At 43.0% G+C, this 13955-nt stretch overlaps 1 pseudogene; it reads left to right on the top strand.

Annotated features, from left to right (window-relative positions):
- Positions 1–1826: 1826 nt before the first annotated feature.
- LOC120685074 lies at positions 1827–13600 on the top strand (annotated as a pseudogene).
- Positions 13601–13955: the final 355 nt, after the last annotated feature.

The following is a 13955-nucleotide window of genomic DNA, read 5'->3' as shown; positions in this document are numbered from 1 at the left end:
ATCAGCAATCGCCGTTGCCGGCCAGCGTCGTGCAAAGCCTGCCACTCGGGGTCGAACCACTTGTCCACTATGCGCTCCCAGCACACGGTGTCATTACGACACCACCACGCAGGAACCTACACGTGATCAAATGCATGACATGTAAGAAAAGAGACATTTAACGATGTTTTTCATCCTAAAATAAATTTGAACTTACCTGTAAATATTGCTCTCGGGTCAGCTTCAAATCCCTCGCCTCAGACTTCCCGATCTTCTGCTTTAGGAAATGTGCACAATAGTTGATGATGCACTGGACTTGCGCCTCATAATGCATGTCCTTCACGAGTTTAGCACATCGATTGTGAGCCACAATCGCCGCCCGCTCCTCGTATCCCTCATCACACCTGTAAAAATCCTGCATATAAAGACGATGGATCATGTCATCATTAACAAAATATTCAATAAATGTGATGTATTCACCATTTTTTGCCGGGAAAAACTTACCCAGAGCTCGCCCTTTACCCGCTCCGCCTTGTTCTCAATGGCTCTGCCGCTCCGATCCAACTGATCGTTGTTGGCGGCGATGTAGTGGTCCCACGTCCAGGCCGGCTCGTACCGTCCTTGATAGTGGACCAGGCCTGGGAAGTGCTCCCTGCACACCAGAACTACCCAATCCTCCAGCCTCCCCAGCACAGCAACAGCAGCGGCATCACCAATAGCCACAGATGAAGAAGGCTTTTGAGAAGGAGGAGTAGACTTATCTACTCCGGAAGCATCTTCCTTCGCTTCTACAGAAGCACTCGTCTCTTGGGATGTTGCATCACCAGAGCCTTTGATCACCCCCATTATTGGCGAATCGGGGGCGGATCGACTAGAAGACTCTGGATTGCTTTCTATCCAGCTACGCATATCTTGAATCTGAGCTTTCTCTTGCTCAGGGAGGTGTTGAATTCTGGAACAGTCAGAATCAGCATAAAGCAATTAAGCATGAACTGGTATTGAGAAAAGCAAGATACAGTTTGCTGTCAAGACGATAAACTTTCTTCCGCAGCAGAGATCCGGGGCTTTCTTTCCGCTTCTTCCCATTATCATCACCAGATCTGTTGGTTTCGGGAGGAGGTGGGGGTATGCAGTACCATACTTTGTAGTTCACTAGCAAGAGTGGTTTTATCGGAAAACAAAGGGAAGTTCACATGAAAAAGTACTTGGGTATGCTTATTGAACACTTACCCAAAATTTCTCGGGCGGATTACCTACCCAGAACAAAACTGGGAGAGTCACAGACTTATTGAAGTTGTCAAGTACTTTGCAACATCTCTTTAACAAGTCAGATTGATGAATCTGGTTAGGTGAGAATCTAGATGGATCCCCTACACCTTCATATCTGAACCCAGGATGCAGTCGACGTTGCAGTGGTTGTACTCGACGGCTCTGAAAGGAGTATACCACAGTGTCTCCAGTGACCCCATTCCTTTTCAGTCTTTCAAGAGTAGCGAGGAGTTTTATAACTTAACTCCTACCTGGCCCAGCATTCATCCAATTTGTCTGGGCCTTGGGGGCTCCAGGAGTTCTCTCAGGAAAAGGAGATTCAAAATTTCCGACGTAAAACCATAAACTTTTCTACTCAACTCCTTTACCAGAGGGCTGGTAAGATAAGTACTAGTTCACATCCACCAACGACAGCAGGTTTTCTAGCATTGGGGATTGGTTGAAGGAAGAAGAAATATTGGAAAAGGTGAAATGTGGTAAGACACCAAGGAAAGCTTCACACAAATGTTTGAAAATGGAAAGATGCAGAATGGATTGAGGGGTCAAATGATGCAATTGGATCCCCCATAATTGCGAGCATGGAGGAACTCAGAGATAGGGACTGCAAGATCGCGTTCCACAAAATCAAGGAACATGACTGCCTCAAGAGTACCTTCGTACGGGCGATCCTCTCCTTCGGCAGGACGCCATTGGATTACGGCTCGATTCTACAGCATTTTCATGTCCTCCAACTCCTGCACATCGGCTTCTGACATCTTGCACTTTTTCCAGACAGTTGCAATATCCGGAGCCTCTTCAACATCAGGCTTGGATTTAGTTTTCTTCGGATCCATTTTAGTGTCACGAGCAGGATTGTTTGCTCGGGGGCTGAAAGAGAAGCCAAGGGAACGGAAACTGAGCAAGGAAGGGTTTCAAAAATATGGATCTGCAATCGGTGGCGGCCAGGAGCAAAGGGGTAAAAACCCTAGGGAGTTACCACATGGTTAAATAAGTTTACGAGTGGCAATTTGGTGATTTCTTGTAAGTCCAATGGTCATCTTATTTTCTGAGCGGTTTTAAATCATCTGAATATCTTATACGCCACGAGTTTTGGATCCTCAAATCTAAAAAGAAAGATTTACATTCAAGGCTTGGGGGCTGCAGATATGTGGCATCAGAGATTTCTTTTTCAATTTTTTTGGAAAATAAAAGAAGAAAAAGACTAAAGTGACCCTAAGCCTGATTCTACGATTCAACCTAAGGCTCGGAGGCTACTCCATATGGAGCAAAAATACTTCGTGCACCATATATGATCAAGATTTTGGGGCTTGAGCACCTCACACCCTCGAAGCAACCAGAAGAACTTGGAAGACTACTCGATGTACTCGAAGGAAGGCCAAGAAGCAACCCGAAGGATGTTCTGACTACTTGAAGTACTCGAAGACGTCTCTCCAAGTACTCGACACCTGCAGGACTCGGCTACGAAGAGCTCGGGGACTTGTCAGGCCCGGTGCAGTGGGACTTCACATAGGCATAGAATGTTCTAGAGTAAGGGATAACACATAGATGTACCTTACCTCTTTTGTAACTACCCGAATAGACGTAGAACTAGCTGCAGTACAAGGAAACTACCTGACCGGATTGTAGTAGAACTCCAATCGTACCTGGCTAGGACTTTCCATATAACCTGGTTCCCCCGGAATATATAAGGGCGGGCAGGGACCCCCTCAAAACACATCAACACCTAAGGCAATACAAGCAACCATACAGGATGTAGAGTATTACGCATCTCGCGGCCCGAACCTGTGTAAATCCTTGTGTTCCTTGCACCATCGAGTTCCAGAGCTAATCAATCCCTTGCCTACAATCCTACTGCTAAGGGTACCCCTGAGCGGGCTTAGCGGCTAAACACCGACAGGGTCCGCTTGTCGCGCAGCTTCCATGGGCATTTGGTGTTCGAGTCCCATCATCACCATTTTCTCCGATGGAAAGGCATGCCAAGCATCCAAAACATATCTTTGTCAGTTTCAATTTCAAAAATACAAATGATTGAAACATAGAACAAAGGGATCGATGCTGACTTGGGTTAGGTTGTGCAGCAGGCACAACTTCAGGAAGCGGAGGCCTATATGGGTTAATCTGCATAGTAAGCTGGATTAACGAAGTCTAAGGGAGATAAAGTACTCGACTGCTACGAAACGACAACTATAACGACCTCTCGGGGATGCTTGCCAAGTCGGAAGTCTCCTCCGCTTAATGGTGGCTCGAGTACTCCTTCAAATACTCGGCATACGTGGCGCATCGCATCGTCCTTGCTGATCTTGTTAGGAGAGAAGCGCGATGGATTGCTCTAACCCTCATACATGAAGCCCAAATTGGCCCTTTGTTGAAGCAGCTGGATCCGTCGACATGTCCAGTTGAATACTACCGACGACGCTCCAGTTAACTTTTTCTTCTTCAAATGATCTATCTTGCCCAGAAGATCATTGATTTGAACAAGATTCTGACCCTTGGAATTCCAACTGGGTCTCGGCACTGGTGGTCCTGGAGTCCTTATTGGGAGTGATGGAGCTTGGTCCTCAATATAGAACCAGTAATCTTTCCAGTCGATCACTTTTGAAGACAACTTATAGTGGATGTACTTTGCTCCTAGTCCTTGACGCAACTGTAGCCCAGCCCCTCCAACTACATCTATCCTGTTTGCATTGGGCTGGGGTTTCAAATGGAAAAGATGTTGGAATAGACCGAAGTGGGGCACAATCCCTAGATAAGTCTCACAAAGATGAACAAAAATGGAGATATGGAGGATAGAGTTTGGGGTCAAGTTGTGTGCTTGAATCTCCCAGTGGAAGAGAACACCGCGAAAGAAATCTGAGGTGGGGATTCCAAAACCACGTAAAATGAAAGCTGTAAATGCGATGGTTTCCCCCCACACCCTCGCGAGGAGAAGTGTTTCCTATTGCTTTACGCCAATGAACTACCTCACGGGGCTGCAGGATTTTTTCCTCTATGAGTCTAAGCAAATGGAAGGTGGAAGGCTTACTTTCGTCCATTCTTCATGCTCTGCAGCTCCGACCTCCAGCCTTTTCCCCTTGCTAGCTGACTTCTTGGACGCCATCTCACAGATCAGAAAATTAACCTTGGTAACGAGCTCGGGGGGCTAGTGACTACTAGCTGGGAATGGCAAAGGAGAGTTGGCGCATGCTAATGGCGGCTGCGGTTGTGAGAATGACGAAAGGGTGTTAACCCTAGGTTATACCAACCGGTTAAATAACCCAGTCAATGGCATTATTGTTAATATCTCAAGGATGAAGAGACACACACCAGTTAAGATTTATTCTGAGCAGTAATTTAGGGATTTTCTGAGGAAGATATCGGATTATCCATATTTTTTTCTGGGATTATATTCCGAAAAAGGGGTTTCAAATTTCTCAATCGATAATTCCAAATTTACCATCAACATAATATTGTATGCCACAACCTTTAGACCCTTAATTCCAATTTAAGAATATTGGCTCTAAGGCACGGGGGCTGCAGGGTATAGGTGGCATAAATGGCATATCTTTCAAAGAAGATTTGAAAAGCAAATGAAGATTTGTAGGATCTTTTGAAGACTGATTTGACACTTAGTCTGATTCTGCGATTCAACTTAAGGCTCTGGGGCTACTCCATATGGAGCTCGAGTTCATCGCGCACCATATAGAAGAAGATTCGGGGCTTGAGCACCTCATAGTCTCGATGCAGCCAAGAAAGTACTCGGAAGACTGCTCGAAGCACTCGATGCAGCATTGGAGGATTCCAGAAGCACTCGAAACACTCAGCAACGCCTTCAAAAGTACTCGACGCCGGCAGGACTCGACTACAAAGAGCTCGATGGCTAGTTAGACTTGGGGCAGCGGGACGGCTCACATGCGTGGAATATTCTAAAGTAAAGAATAGCGCATGAAATGTACCTCATCCGCATGTAACTACTCATATAGGTAGGACTAGTTGATGTACCAGGAAACTACCCAACCATGATAGAGTAGGACTCTGCTATTACTCAGCTAGAACTTTCTATGTAACCCTATCCTCCCAGGATATATAAGGGCGGGCAGGGACCCCTCCAAAATATCAATCAACACCTAAGACAATACAAACCAGCACACAGAACGTAGGGTATTACGTCCCGGCGGCCCAAACCTCTCTAAATCTTTATGTTCCTTGCACTATCGCGTTTTGATCTCGGTGAGTCCCTGCCTACAGTCAATCTCCTCGGGGTATACCTCGGAGAGCTTGGCGGTTAAACACCGACATGGGCTTTAGCGTTTTCCCCCTATTTCAAAGTGAAATGATGATTTTAATTTGCCCCTATTTTTTGAATTTTGTGAATTTACCCCTACTTTTTGAAAATGAAGGAATAGTTTCCCCTATTCTGTGAAAGCCAGTTAATGGTGTTAAAATTGCTTTAAAAAGACCAATTTGCCCTTGCAAATTTGCCCCTACTATTATATGGATTTGGTGGTTTTACCCTTATTTTGAATAGAAGAACAATTTCATAGGTCTGAAATGAATTTTCTCAAGCAAATTCAAACCAGATTTTTATAACTTTCAAACATGACCAAAATTTGATTTTTTTTTAAAAAAATTTGGCAGCAACATGACACAACATGATAAGTACAAGTGCACACAACACAGCCGGCATGACTTTGGTTCACCATCAGGCAAGCTGAAAAAAGACCGAATTCTAACAACCTATTGCACATCTATGTGATTTAACCTACAAATCATAGCACCGAAATATAAAGTTAGTTGAATCTGTCTAGAGGTCATATCTAATTCGCCATACACAACCGATTTCAATCCACACGATTTGGAATCACAACATCGATTTTACCTTGATTCTTCCATGCTGAAAACGTCTGCAAGGGTGCCTGCTGCCTCCTCCTACCCTACTGATGCCGCCGCCGGCTCCCCTCGGTGCGCGCCCGCACGCCTCCCCTCCCCCCGCACGCCCGCACGCGCTGGCCTGCACGCTCGCTCTCAACCCCCTCACCCCCCGCGTGCGCTGTGCAGCCGCCGCCGCCGCTGCCTGCCTACCTCCACCCTTACTGTCCCCTGCCGCGCAGCCTATAATCCGCCGCCTTTTCACCTAACCGACCGGTCTCCGGTAACCGCCGGGCTCCGGTTCCGGTTTACCGGACCGGTTGCACCGGTTACCGGTAGAAACCGGTCAAATTCAAATTCAAAAAACTCAGTTCAACCGGTTCGTACCGGTATACCATCCGGTTAGACCAGTTTACCGGTCGGTTTGACCGGTTTACCGGCCGGTTTGATCGGTTTGAATTCAAATCCAAATTTAAAATCGCATGTGCAACCGGTATACCGGCCGGTTAGACCGGTTTACCGGTTTACCAAGTGGGACTTAATGGGCCGTCTCATTTTTTTTCCTTTTCTTTTTTGTTTTAACTTTAAATGCCCGAAAAGTATGTTAAACGAACGAATTTTTGAGAAAATTTGACACCATTAGATTCGTCGCACCTTGAAGTATTTTTAGTATTTTTTTGGGATTTTTTCATTTTTTTGAATTTAAATTTGAATTTTGAATTTGGGCCGGTTTGGTACCGGCCCAAACCGGAACCGGACCGGACCGGTTTGACCGGTAACCGGTCAAACCGGACCGGTTCCCACCGGTAAGGGGACCTTAGGGTTCAGGGCGCATGGGATTGGAAAGGGAGGCTTTCTGCCTTTGCAATGAGAAAGGAGAGAGGATAGGGTTATGGATAGCAAGGTTTTTTCCCATTGCTTTGAGTTTTCCTCCAATTTATTTTTATTGTTAAAAGTAAGGGTAAACGGAGCATTCATTTTAAAAAAGTGGGGTAAAACTCAAAAAATTGAGGGTAAAATCACCATTCAACATCAAAACAACGGCAAGAATGCCAATTTCCTATTAATAATAATGGAAATATATATTGGTATACTTTATATTTTTTATGATTATATAATTTATATTCAGATTTAGAGGTTACTTTAACTCAATTGGATAATTTATATGCAAATTTAGTGTTTTATTTCCATTATTTTTATAATAGCATAGGTGGGTGATTTACACAAAGATTATGGGGTTACTTTAGATTTTCTTATAATAGTAGAGGTGGGTAATTTAGATACATATTGAGGAGGATACTTTAGTCTATTTTTATAATGACAGAGGTAATTTATTAAGATAGATAACATATCCAATGCCAGAGGTGGGTAATTATTAAGAAAGATAACAGATCCAATGACTGTTACGATTAGAGTAGTCATATTGATGGACGTATGTTTCTGATTTTTGTGAAAATTTCTAAGATTTCGCTATTTTTTTAGAATATCCACCTAAGATTCTAGATGTCTTCACATGGAGGCTTAAAATGAGCCTCTAGTTAAGAAAGATAATAGATTCAATGACTATTATGATTAGAGTAGTCAGATTGATGGCCAAATATTTTCTGATTTTTGTGAGAATTTCTTTGATTTTGTTATGTTTTAGAGTATACACCTAGGATCCTGAATGGCTTCACATGGAGGCTTAAAAGGAGCCTCTAATTGAGAAAGATTACAAATCCAATGACTGTTATGATTAGAATAGTGGCATTGATGGTCGAATGTTTTTTATTTTTGTGAGAATTTTAAGGATTTCGCTATTTTTAGAGTCCACCTAGGATCTTGGCTGGCTTCACGTGGGGTTTAAAAGGAGCCTCTAATTAGTAATAGTAAGATACCTTTGCTAAAGTTTTTGAATCTCGGCTAAACTTTAGCCGGCCCTATTAGCACTACTATTTGGATAAACTAATACTAAAGTTTAGCTTTTCACCTATTAGCTCTTGGATCCAAATAGAATATAATTATTTGCAAAAAGCTATTTACCATTATTATTATTGTGTGATCTTATTCTATTCCGCAGGAACTCATTACCGGAGGGAGCGACACGTCAGCGATCACACTCGAATGGGCCATGTCGGAGCTCATGAGGAACCCAGGATTGATGCAGAAAGCACAGGGACAGGTGCGCGGCAGGCTCCAAGGTAAGCCGACCGTCACTGAGGACGACCTGCCCGACCTACCCTACCTTAAACTTGTGATGAAGGAGACTCTCAGGCTCCATCCTGCCTTTCCATTGGTCGTGAGAGAGTGCACGGAGGATCGTGTGGTCATGGGCTACCATGTGCCAAGGGGCACAATCACGCTTGTGAACGCATGGGCGATTGGTAGGGACCCAGAATATTGGGAGGATCCGGAGGCGTTCATGCCAGAGTGGTTTCAGGATTGCAAGATCGACTTCAAAGGCACGGATTTTGAGTTCATACCGTTTGGAGCTGGACGAAGGGTGTGACCGGGGATCATGTTCGCGCAAGCCAACATAGAGCTTACTCTCGCGGTGCTCCTCTACCACTTTGACTGGGAGCTGCCTGGTAATGGGGTGCAGCCAAGTGACCGGGACATGGCTGAGGAGATGGGTATGATGGTACAAAGGAAGAATGCTCTTTACTTGTGCCCCATTGTTCGTGTACCGACACCCCACACGGCTGCACACAGTAGCTGCCTGCTAGCTATTTGTAATCTTTTTTTTTTGGGCGAGCTAGCTATTTGCAATCTACAAACCAGATTTTTCTCTTCTGCATGCAGCATCATTTATCGGATGTTTTATTATTCAATAAATTTTCATGAGCTTGTACTAGTATTAGTGGCACGTACACATAACGGGCACCATTAATTGCTGATCAGAAAATTATTACATTAGTAAGCTAGTCACGTGCGCCCAATCAGATCACTCTAAAATCCAGGAGTTTTTTTTTTGTGCGATTTGTATGTGTTAGCCTTCATTTTTCCCAATCAGATTTGATTTGCTAGGTGACTGAAGCTTTGATAGGGTATTTTGCATATTGCGGTTTGGAGTTGCTTACTAGGAGATTTATGCAGGTGTTTGCTGGGGAATAGTGTTCTCAGAATTTTGGACGGCAGCTTGATAGTTAGCAACTGAATATATCATATGATTTGCTTATCTCAGAGCATTCTGTGTACCTTCATCCTTCAGAGCGATAGCAAGCGGCATTTCAGTTTTTTGTGTATTAAGGGTTACAGTTACTCTCTTTTAACCGTTTCTGCATATGGTCACCATCTACTAAAAAACACTTCGTAGAGGCGCCTCATTTTTTAGAGGTGGCTCAAAAGCTAACCCGCTCCTACAAATGGAGCAGGGTTACAGTATCAATTCACCCACATCTGAAAATGTATTTTTAGGGACGGGTGATGGTGTCTTCCATCCCTGAAAATGGCCACCATTTTTAGGGACGGGTGACACCTTAACCTGCCCTTAGAAATACGCCTTCACCCACCTCCTATAAATTAATATAAGTTCTCTAATTTTAAAATCTATAAGTTTTGATTTTTTTTTTCCAAACAACTTCGGATGTAGAGTAATTCCATATCAAACTCAAAGTTGTAGTGGTAAGATTTAAAATTTATGGTATATATATTATTCATTTAAGATCATTTAGGATCACAAAAGATCATTAACTAGTTGTGCCCTACACATGGCTATGACCATATAGTATTTCATACAACTCAAGTCATACTTTGAGGTTTCCACAATCTTAATCTTTATATACATTGAAATATATTTGGCATAGTTTTTATGTATCTATAGTTCATAATAACCATAGTGTAGAAGTTTCAGTTTTTTACTTGTTCTTCTATATTTAAAGATTTAATTAAATTTTAGAATAAAATAGAAAAAAAAATTTAGAGATGTGGATGCCATCACGTGCCCCTGGAAACATATTTTTAGGAGCGGGTGATAGCGTCTCCTGCTCCTAGAAATTGATTTCAGAGTTAATATAAAAAATAGCATATCTCATAGAGTCACAAATGATTGTACAGTGTGGTAGAGAGGATGATATGTGCAAGACTTGAGATAAGTGGTTTGAACCCTGATTTATGCAAGTTTGCATATTTTGTCAAAATGTAGCTCGATAGTAGAGGGGCCTGTGGTGGTTGCCGGTTGGTTGGGATATTTTTTCCTTTCTTCTTTTGCTATTTTTGAGTTTTTTTTTCTAATTGTTTATTTTATTTTCTAAAATTAATTTGTAGGGGCGGGTGAGGCCATGACCTGCCCCTACAAATGTATTTCCAGGGGCGGGCACGTTACCCGTCTCTCAAATCGTTTTTTAAGCTATGAGAAGCAATGATGGGTACCACACCCGTCTCTGAAAATATGTTTTTATTGTTGGGTTGTGCCCTTAAGCCAATCACTCGTGGGCTAGATATGATCCGAGTAGGATGAGAACCCTAATGGACTTCCGGCGTGACGACCCATTAGCGGGGTCTATAAATAGAGGGGCGGGGCTGTGGGCGCCATATCTACATGTGACAAGCCCTAGCCGCTGCCCCCTCTACCTCTCCACAAAACCCTAGCCGCGCGCGCAGTGCTAGCACACCGGCGCACGGCGTTCCCGCCCCATATGTGTGGACTCTGAGGAGGTGCCCTTGTGTTGTTGTGGTGTTGATTGGCGGGATTAGGAGGAGGAACCGCGAGCTGCGATCTACTTCCTCTTCATCGACGTGTGCCTACGTTGGACAAGTCTAGTCCAACACATCTTCCGCTTCACTGCGCATCGAGGGTAACACTCATGATCATCTGCTTGCATGAGATCCTTATCGCTAGCGTAGCGTTTCCTAACAGTGGTACCAAAGCGATCATGTTTAGCTTTTGGTCTGGATGTGCATATAGAGATATGCTTGATTAGGGTTTTGCAATCTGTTCATATGAGATATATAGATTGATGCACGGTGTGGGATTGGTACGAGTTGATTGCATCACGATGACTGTAGATTGGTTCGTGTTCTTTCTCTATTGTGTGCACAGCTTGCCCATACTGGCTGGAATCACCATCTGGGCTAACTGTGCAAACGAGAAGAGATTGAGCCAACATATCTGACTCGTGTGGTGCGGTCTTCTCCGATGTACCTATCGCGATATTCAATGTGATTGACTAGTGAAAATAAGGGACATTGTGAATAGGGATGAAAACGGTCAGAAACAATCGGCGAAAGGCTCCACCACTTTCACTTTCATATTTTTTTCATCAAAAACAAAAGCCGTACGGTATTTTCGGGAATAAAAACGACATCGGTATTCTGGTAATTTTGAAAACAAAAATATACGGTCGGAACACATCGATAATGATCGAAACCCATCAAAACGATATTTAAAAAAGATAAACATATCAAACAATAGAGCATAATATTAACTATATGACTTGACACATCTCATACCCAAGTAGTGAAGATTCGATTAAGATATTAATCCAAATATCGAATCAATTCATGATAACTGACACATAGTAGCATGCACGATAGTATGGTACAAAGTTGCACACAGCATATGTGATATAGTCATACATGATCATTAACCAAATTCAAAGAGCGACTAGGGTTAGGGTTAGCCTGAAAGGTTGGGCCAGCCAGGAAACCCGCGAGCTGTTGGGCTGGGAAAGCATGTGTTGGACCGGGCTTCAAATACGGTAATACCGGCGGTAAATTACCGGATAAATATGGTAATTTTCGAAAACGGTCGGTAGAGGCTGAAATCGTTTTCGCTTTAAGTTTTGGATAAAAATATCATTTTTGTTTCCGTATTTTTGGTAGCCGGTTTCATTTTTGTTTACACCAGAATCTCGGTAAAATCTCGAAAACGGTTCCCGATAACCGAAAATTTTCGTTTTCGCTTTCAACCCTAATTGTGAATGCCCCAGATCGGTTTGATTGGATCGATCCGATGAGATTTTCATAGCAGGACCGCCGTTGCAGTCTGTTGATAACGGTTTTCATACCCTTACGATAGAATACGTTCTATGCTTAACTTGTTTTTCCAGGGTGTGATGTGAATGGTATGGGCTCAATATCATGTGATGATCTATGTGTAATGATTTTTGTGACCTGCATGTCACCGTTACAACAACCGGGTTGAGGTTGTAGCATTATTGTATAACGGCCTGCGTGTCGACATGTGATGCTTGTTCTCCTCATGTAATTTACTTTACTAGCTATTAGATGTAGTAGCTTAGTATTCTTTTTCATGGAGGCTTCAAGCATAATGGCGATGATAATCACCATGGAAGCAGGAGTGATGGCGATTGAGATCACCGTGGAACCATGGAGATGGAGACCACTATGATTCAAATGGCCATACTATTCACAATATAACATGATTATATGCCTGTGATGTTTATTTTCCTGTCTTACTATTCTTTCATGTTTTCATATGGTCGATATGCTTTTGTTATGATAGAATAGCTTTCCTTAGAAAAGTTGAGTTCACTAGATGCCTTTACCAAAAGCTGCACCTATTAGATTTTGATCGTTGCATGGTAGGTCTGCCAATGTAGGGTGCCATCAACAATCATAATAAATGGGGTGGATGTTGGACATTCGCTCGCATAGTTTTGGTTACTCAACATAGCTATCAAAACGGTTTTAGGCTATAGGCATATTGTTGGAGCCGGGGCATAGGATGCCACCCAACGAACAAGAGTCACATAGGGATGTGATTAACAAGTTTGTTGTTTACCTACGTCACTAACTTTCTAGCAGTGAAGCCAAAGCTCACTAGGAGTTTAGTGAATATGGATCTTGGTCCCCTATATGTCGTTAGAGGGAAGACGATGTTGATATAGTGGGAGTGTCTTTTATTAAATTTGTTAATAGAAAAATTACATAAACTTAGTGCTGAAACTTTGCATATTTGTGTTGTAGATTATGGCTGCTAATAACAATTCCAGTTTTAACTTGTGATCTGTGCTTGAGAAAGAAAAACTCAATGGAGCTAATTTTATTGATTGGTATCACAACCTGAGAATCGTTCTCAGGAATGAGAAAAAAAGAGTATGTTCTTGAGCAACCATATCCTAATAACCTCCCTGAGGTTGCAAATGTTGCAGCTCGCAGAGCTTATAAGAAGCACTGCAATGACTCGCTTGAAGTTAGCTGTCTCATGCTTGCCACAATGTCCTCTGTTCTGCAGAAGCATTATTAGAATGCGGATGCTCATACCATGATTCAGGGACTGCGTGAGATGTTTGGGAACCAGGCGAGGGCTGAGAGATACAACGTCTCTAGTTCCTTGTTTGCGTGCAAGCTGACTGAAGGTAGTCCAGTTAGTCCTCATGTGGTCAAAATGATTGGTTACATAGAGAGCTTGGAGAGACTGGGTTCTCCCGTCAATGCTGATCTGGCTATAGATGTTATTCTCCAGTCGCTCCCTCCGAGCTACAAGCAGTTCATTATGAACTTTCATATGAACAGCATGGAGAAAACATTGAGTGAGTTGCATAGCATGCTGAAAACAGCATAGGAAAGCATTAAACAAAATACCAATCATGTGATGGTTGTACAGAAGGAGAATAAAAAGAGGAAGCGTTGGATGCCTCCTAAAGGCAAAGCTAAGGGAAAAGTTCCCAATGAGCCCTCAAGCTCTGAGCAAAAGCCAAAGTTCAAATCTGGACCTACTCCTGATGATGAATGCTTCCATTGCCATGCCAAGGGACACAGGTCAAGGAACTGCAAGAAATACTTGGAAGATAAGAAAAAGAAGGGAGGTTCGACTTCCGCTTCAGGTAATTATCTTACAGAAATTAATATTGCTATATCTTCTAGTGATTCATGGGTATTTGATACCGGTTCAATGATTCACAGTTGTAAATCATTGC

This window comes from Panicum virgatum, chromosome 8N, assembly GCF_016808335.1.
Source record: "Panicum virgatum strain AP13 chromosome 8N, P.virgatum_v5, whole genome shotgun sequence".
Taxonomy (NCBI): Eukaryota; Viridiplantae; Streptophyta; class Magnoliopsida; order Poales; family Poaceae; genus Panicum; species Panicum virgatum.
The sequence above is the reverse complement of the archived record's forward strand: the minus strand, read 5'-3'. Positions and strand labels throughout refer to the sequence as shown.